Source organism: Bidens hawaiensis, unplaced genomic scaffold (assembly GCF_021521415.1).
Source record: "Bidens hawaiensis isolate Kalapana, Puna unplaced genomic scaffold, B.hawaiensis_p1.1 tig00006190_1, whole genome shotgun sequence".
Taxonomy (NCBI): domain Eukaryota; kingdom Viridiplantae; phylum Streptophyta; class Magnoliopsida; order Asterales; family Asteraceae; genus Bidens; species Bidens hawaiensis.
In genome coordinates, this window is record NW_027491410.1 from 1,614,655 (window position 1) to 1,622,704 (window position 8,050).

Below are 8,050 nucleotides of genomic sequence, written 5' to 3' on the forward strand. Positions count from 1 at the left end.
TAGCTTAGATCTGACTTCGTTATTATTTAGTAGACTCACATACAGGGTAAACGTAGGTTCGGACTATCCAGTTCGGACTTGTGTTTCGTCGCATTTATTGTTAAATTATTGAAACATGCCACGTTAGCCAAGAACTAACGAAGTAAATATTTTGTTAGTTTGAGAATGCCATAAGAAAATAATGTGAAAGTTGGGAGTAAATGGGAAACATTTTGTTAGTTGAATGTGTAATATTTTGTTAGTTTGGGAATTCCCTAAGAAAATAAAGTGAAAGTTGGGAGTAATGGAAAACATTTTGTTAGTTGAAAGTGTTCCTGGCTAACTAGTGAAAGTTGGAAGTATTAAAATCCAATACCCTAAAGCATATGAATGTTAATTTGTTTGACTAGTCATTAGTAAAGATGATCAATTTATTACTAGGTTAAAGAAACATTATTGTATGAATTGTTCCAACGTAGAAATCAAATCTTTTTTATTCTGTTGTGTAGAATATTGATATCATCGTTGACTAGTTGTTTATAAATCAAACACTAAAGTTATTAAGATACTACTAAAGTTCCAAATGATATATAAATCGAACAGGAATTTATTGCACGAGGTTTTGGTCAAGTTATCAACATCCTAAAGTTAGACAAGTTACGGATTTCGTCCCAACTGTTTGCCAAATGAAACACTTTGGTCCCTAAATTATTTAGTCTTCGTGTAACAAAGTTGGAGTTATTGATTTTCTTCGATCAGCTTAGAATTTTGATTCCAAGATTACCAGTAAAGAATTTAATTATAGACATAGAAATATAGCGTACCTAACGTTATCAGGTGGCCGGAGTGATTCGTTTGTTGTTGGACACAGAAAGAGCATAAAAAAACAATGTGAGAGAGATTGATAGGCAGTGGTGAAGGAAGTGGAGGTGGGTGGGTTGGATGGTGTGAGGAATTTGGTGTGGGACCCACACTTTCATTTATTGTTAAATTATTGAAACATGCTACGTTAGCCAAAAACTAACGGAGCTAATATTTTGTTAGTTTAGGAATGCCATAAGAAAATAAAGTGAAAGTTGGGAGTAATGGGATACAGTTTGTTAGTTGAAAGTGTAATATTTTGTTAGTTTGGGAATGCCATAAGAAAATAAGTGAAAGTTGGGAGTAATAGGATACATTTTGTTAGTTGAAAGTGTTCCCGGCTAATGAGTGAAAGTTGGAAGTATTAAAATCCAATACCCTAAAGCATATGAATTAATTTGTTTGACTAGTCATTAGTAAAGATGATCAATTTATTACTAGGTTATAGAAACATTATTGTATGAATTGTTCCAACATAGAAATCAAATCTTTTTTATTCTGTTGTGTAGAATATTGATATCATCGTTGTCTAGTTGTTTATTAATCAAACACTAAAGTTCTTAAGATACTACTAAAGTTCCAAATGATATATAAATCAAACAGGAATTTATTGCACGAGGTTTTGGTCAAGTGATCAATGTCCTAAAGTTAGACAAGTTACGGATTTCATCCCAACTGTTTGCCAAACGAAACACTTTGGTCCCTAAATTATTTAGTTTCCGTGTAACAAAGTTGGAGTTATTGATTTTCTTCGATTTTTAGAATTTTGATTCCAAGATTACTAGTAAAGAATTTAATTATAGACATAGAAATTGTAAGACCCCAAATTCCGGGAATCCTACAGTTGGTAATCATACCCAAAATTTCTCAAAAATTTAAAGTCAACAATTTCATCTTATTAAAATCGTTTCAGAGTAATAAACAGCGGAAAATCACAAGTACTAAAACCAAGTGCCCAAAACCATAATTGAACTGTTTAAAGTAATAAATGAGAAGGAAACAGTTTGCGTATTAATCTCCGACTAGTATGCCTTCAACCGTCCAAGTAGTCTCGAGCACGTCCAAGCGGTAAGCATCCTCCTCTAAACCTGAAACTCACACTAACATACACACAAAGTCAGCTTGAGCTGAGTGAGTTCAACTTTTAATAATAGACATTTAAATAAATCATTTCAAGGGTGTAAATATAAAAACGGGACTATAAAACATTCCAAGGGTTTAAATATAAAAACGAGATTATAAAACAATCCAAGAGTTTAAATATAAAAAAACGGGATTATAAAACATTCCAAGAGTTTAAATAAAAACATTCCAAGAGTTTAAATATAAAAACGGGATTATAAAACATTCCAAGAGTTTAAATATAAAAACGGGATTATAAAACATTCCAAGAGTTTAAATATAAAACATTCCAAGAGTTTAAATATAAAAACGGGATTATAAAACATTCCAAGAGTTTAAATATAAAAACAGGATTATAGAACATTCCAAGAGTTTAAATATAAAAACGGGATTATAGAACATTCCAGGAGTTTAAATATAAAAACGGGATTATAGAACATTCCAAGAGTTTAAATATAAAAATGGTTCCAAGAGTTTAAATATAAAAACGGGATTATAAAACATTCAAAGAGTCTAAAATGTAATACGGGATACTAACAGTTAGGCCATCATCGACACTAAGTATTCATACTTAGACATTTATGTACATCCATATATTTATAACAAAAGTCTTAATAATCATTCCAACGGTTTTAAAACTGTAAACGGAAATACATCAGTTAGGTCATCACATTGAATAAATAATCATCCTTACGTATGAACATCTCTATACGTGCATTCCTATATATATATATATATATAACATTCAGGGCCGAGCACACGTACAACCCAAACACGTAACATTCCAATGATGATCATGCCACACGAGCCTCCCCCCTCACGGGCTTTTCAGGGCATGCCACAGGATTTAAGAACCTGAGTCGTATAGTTTGGCCCGGCCAAGATCACCATTCAATAATAACATTCAGGGCCGAGAAAACGTACAACCCAAACACGTAACATTTAGAGCATGCAAACACAAAGTAGGCATACGCAACATTCAGTAGTCGAGATGACTACAACATTCGCCAAATATAGGCCATACAATAATTTATATATATATATATATACACACATACTTTAACATTCCAAGGCCAACTATATACTAGCAAGCCTATATAAAATAGTTTAAACGTTTCATCAGGCAAAATCGTTTAATACTAGGAATTAGTACTAGGCCTAATAGCAACCTCGAGCCTAGACCACAAGTAATATGTATAACCTTAAGGAATATAAGACTATAAACGAGTCTACAATATCCTAAGGCATAAAATATAGTTCACAAATAGTTTCATAAATGCACAAATATGAATAAGTCTATGTAATACCATCCAAATAGTTGTACCGAGTAAAATCGTGTAAAATTGTATTACGGTGTGCATGCTAGCCCAAAACTTGAAAAGAGTAAAAAGGGGCATCATGAACTCACCTGAAACGAGCCACACAAACACCAAAGAGTTTGAGAACTTCAAAGCCAATCCATAGTTTACAAGCCTGTCGGATTGCACACAAAGATTACTAACTAAACGTACCGACTCGTTTATTCTACGAGACGTTCTAACATGATTTGATTGACCTAAAGCCTTGACATTAACAAATTCAATTACATCAGCCCCCGAGGCCATGTATTTACCAAAACCACCCTTAGTTAATCCCGTGGACAAAGGGTTCCCAATTTACCCCCGAAAGTTGTTGACTTTATCGAATACGTGCGTTAACAGGTTGTTTATGCACTTAGATACTGACTCAGCCCCGTGTGGACCAAATTTAGTAAAATCACAGCCAACAAGTCCACACGACACTACACGAGTTGGATGGGTCGGTAATTCGCAAGCACGATGCACAAATTACCAATAAACGCGAATTTGCGCCGTACCGACCCGTTTGAGTAACCGACAACCAATTCAGCCCCACTAACATAAAAATATAGTTTTTCACAGCTAAAAAATCATACCAAGGCTACAACATCCGAATCGGTTGTTAATTCCCTCAAACAACGCGCTAGACGCAACAATTGACAAACTAGACAACCGAAACCTAGTTTTCACTTCATCAACAGTTGACCAATCTAACGAATGCCAAAATTCATGATACTAAAGTATATTACACTAGACATACCTAAGAAGAGGACGGAGCACGAACTTCAATTATAACAGCCCCGAAAGATGCAAGAAAGCGCAGCCACCGGTTAAGCCTAAAACGAACTTATCGATCAATAACGAGTAAAACGTGTATAGCATGCGAAAATGCATTTAATTACATAGGATAACCTTTGAAATAAATTATTAAATTTTTACCAAACTTTAATAATTATCTTAGGTTTATAAAAATATTTTTATTATATTTTTCTATTGGACACAAAAATTATAAAAATTCCTCCAACACAGCAAGGTACGTGCAGCTATTTCAGTGCGCACACAAAATGGTTTTATTTTTATAAAATTTATTACCAAACCAAATTAAACGATTCCAATTGGGTTTAATTCTTAACTCAAAATATTAAGTTCCAGAAGTGGAACCAACTAATTTGGACTTGTTGAAAAAGAGTTATGATGTCGGGAAGACAGACCAGAATCCGACATTCCGCATCAGCTTTGACACTTGATTTTATAAAGTCATAAAAACCACTCAAATCTCGTCCAAAAATTACGTATTATATCTTCCTGGAAACTAGACTCAAAGTAGAATATCATGGAAACAAGAATCAATAAAAAAAATGGATTATCATCGCATTACAGACCCTACAATAAACGTATACGAATCTGTCAGCAAACTGTTATCGTCATTACTCAACCCTAACGACCAATAAGCGCGTTAATATGATCAATTAAGGTATATAGGACTTGGGGAATCATAAAACTAACCTTGAATTAAAGTTTTATGGCTTGGGAGTGGCCGGAAAAAGAAAAACGATGGGAGCTTGGGGGCTGCAGAACCTGCGATCGGACAGCAGGTTAGGGTTTTGGGGTTTTGTTATAATAATAAACAAGTTACACTCTAGCCACCTGAAGTTTGAAGGATGTAGCAACTTGGATGAAAAGTTAATTAGTTAAACCTACGGGAATGACCAGGAGGTCCCCGTAGTATGCCGTATCAAACCCGAGAATTATAAAAACTCTATAACGTGTAAGCCGTTAAACGAAAATGTCGGGTGCTACATACTAATATAATACTTTAAGTTATAAGAGGCGATGTTTTCGGAAAAAGGATGGATAAATGGAATTTTAAAACGTATTACAAGGCTCTAAATTAGAAAGATGAAACCCCGGCTTTTAAAAAACATTCATAAACGATCAAGCCGATTAACAAAATTTACGGGCGTTACAGAAATATAGCGTACCTAACGTTATCAGGTGGCCGGAGTGATTCGTTTGTTGTTAGACACAGAAAGAGCATCAAAAAAACAATTTTAGAGAGATTGATGGGTGGTAGTGAAGGAGGTGGAGGTGGGTGGGTTGGATGGTGTAAGGAATTTGGTGTGGGACCAACACTTTCATTTATTGTTAAATTATTGAAACCTGCTACGTTAGCCAAAAACTAACGGAGCTAATATTTTCTTAGTTTGGGAATGCCACAAGAAAATAAAGTGAAAGTTGGGAGAATTAGGATACAGTTTGTTAGTTAAAAGTGTAATATTTTGTTACATTGGGAATGCCATAAGAAAATAAGTGAAAGTTGGGAATATTAAAATCAAATACCCTAAAGCATATGAATGTTTATTTGTTTGACTAGTCATTAGTAAAGATGATCAATTTATTACTAGGTTATAGAAACATTATTGTATGAATTGTTCCAACATAGAAATCAAATCTTTTTTATTCTGTTGTGTAGAATATTGATATCATCGTTGTCTAGTTGTTTATAAATCAAACTCTAAAGTTCTTAAGATACTACTAAAGTTCCAAATGATATACAAATAGAACAGGAATTTATTGCACGAGGTTTGGTCAAGTTATCAATGTCCTAAAGTTAGACAAGTTACGGATTTCATCCCAACTGTTTGCCAAACGAAACACTTTGGTCCCTAAATTATTTAGTCTCCGTGTAACAAAGTTGGAGTTATTGATTTTCTTCGATCAGTTTAGCATTTTGATTCCAAGATTACCAGTAAAGAATTTAATTATAGACATAGAAATATAGCGTACCTATCGTTATCAGGTGGCCGGAGGGATTCGTTTGTTGTTGGACACAGAAAGAGCATCAAAAAAACAATGTGAGAGAGATTGATGGGTGGTGGTGAAGGAGGTGGAGGTGGGTGGGTTGGATGGTGTGAGGAATTTGGTGTGGGACCCGCATTTTCATTTATTGTTAAATTATTGAAACATGATACGTTAACCAAAAACTAACGGAGCTAATACTTTGTTAGTTTGGGAATGCGTTAAGAAAATAAAGGGAAAGTTGGGAGTAATGGTATACAATTTGTTAGTTAAAAGTGTAATATGTTGTTACTTTGGGAATGCCATAAGAAAATAAGTGAAAGTTGGGAGTAATAGGGTACATTTTGTTAGTTGAAAGTGTTCCTGGCTAGCTAGTGAAAGTTGGAAGTATTAAAATCCAATACCCTAAAGTATATGAATGTTAATTTGTTTGACTAGTCATTAGTAAAGATGATCAATTTATTACTAGGTTATGGAAACATTATTGTATGAATTGTTCCAAAATAAGAAATCAAATCTTTTTTAATCTGTTGTGTAGAATATTGATATCATCGTTGTCTATTTGTTTATAAATCAAACACTAAAGTTCTTAAGAAACTACTAAAGTTCCAAATGATATATAAATCGAACAGGAATTTATTGCACGAGGTTTTGGTCAAGTTATCAATGTCCTAAAGTTAGACAAGTTACGGATTTCATCCCAACTGTTTGTCAAACGAAACACTTTGGTCCCTAAATTATTTAGTCTCCGTGTAACAAAGTTGGAGTTATTGATTTTCTTCGATCAGTTTAGAATTTTGATTCCAAGATTACCAGTAGAGAATTTAATTATAGAAATAGAAATATAGTGTACCTAACGTTATCAGGTGGCCGGAGTGATTTGTTTGTTGTTGGACACAGAAAGAGCATCAAAAAAACAATGTGATTGAGATTGATGGGTGGTGGTGAAGGAGGTGGAGGGGGCGGTTAGATGGTGTGAGGAATTTAGTGTGGGACCCAAACTTTCATTTATTGTTAAATTATTGAAACATGCAACGTTTGCCAAAAACTAACGGAGCTAATAATTCATTAGTTTGGGAATGCGATTAGAAAAAAATAAAGTGAAAGTTGGGAGTAATGGGATACAGTTTGTTAGTTGAAAGTGTAATATTTTGTTAGTTTGGGAATGCCATAAGAAAATAAGTGAAAGTTGGGAGTAATAGGATACGTTTTGTTAATTTGTTTGACTAGTCATTAGTAAAGATGATCAATTTGTTACTAGGTTATAGAAACATTATTGTATGAATTGTTCCAACATAGAAATAAAATCTTTTTTATTCTGTTGTATAGAATATTGATATCATCGTTGTCTAGTTGTTTATTAATCAAACACTAAAGTTCTTAAGATACTACTAAAGTTCCAATTGATATATAAATAGAACAGGAATTTATTGCACGAGGTTTTGGTCAAGTTATCAATGTCCTAAAGTTAGACAAGTTACGGATTTCGTCCCAACTGTTTGCCAAACGAAACACTTTGGTCCCTAAATTATTTAGTCTTCGTGTAACAAAGTTGGAGTTATTGATTTTCTTCGATCAGTTCAGCATTTTGAGTCCAAGATTACCAGTAAAGAATTTAATTATAGACATAGAAATATAGCGTACCTAACGTTATCAGGTGGCCGGAGTGATTCGTTTGTTGTTGGACATAGAAAGAGCATAAAAAAACAATGTGATTGAGATTGATGGGTGGTGGTGAAGGAGGTGGAGGTGGGCAGTTAGATGGTGTGTGGAATTTGGTGTGGGACCCACACTTTCATTTATTGTTAAATAATTGGAACATGCAACGTTAGCCAAAAACTAACGGAGCTAATATTTCGTTAGTCTGGGAATGCGATTAGAAAAAAATAAAGAGAAAGTTGGGAGTACTAGGATACAGTTTGTTAGTTGAAAGTGTAATATTTTGTTAGTTT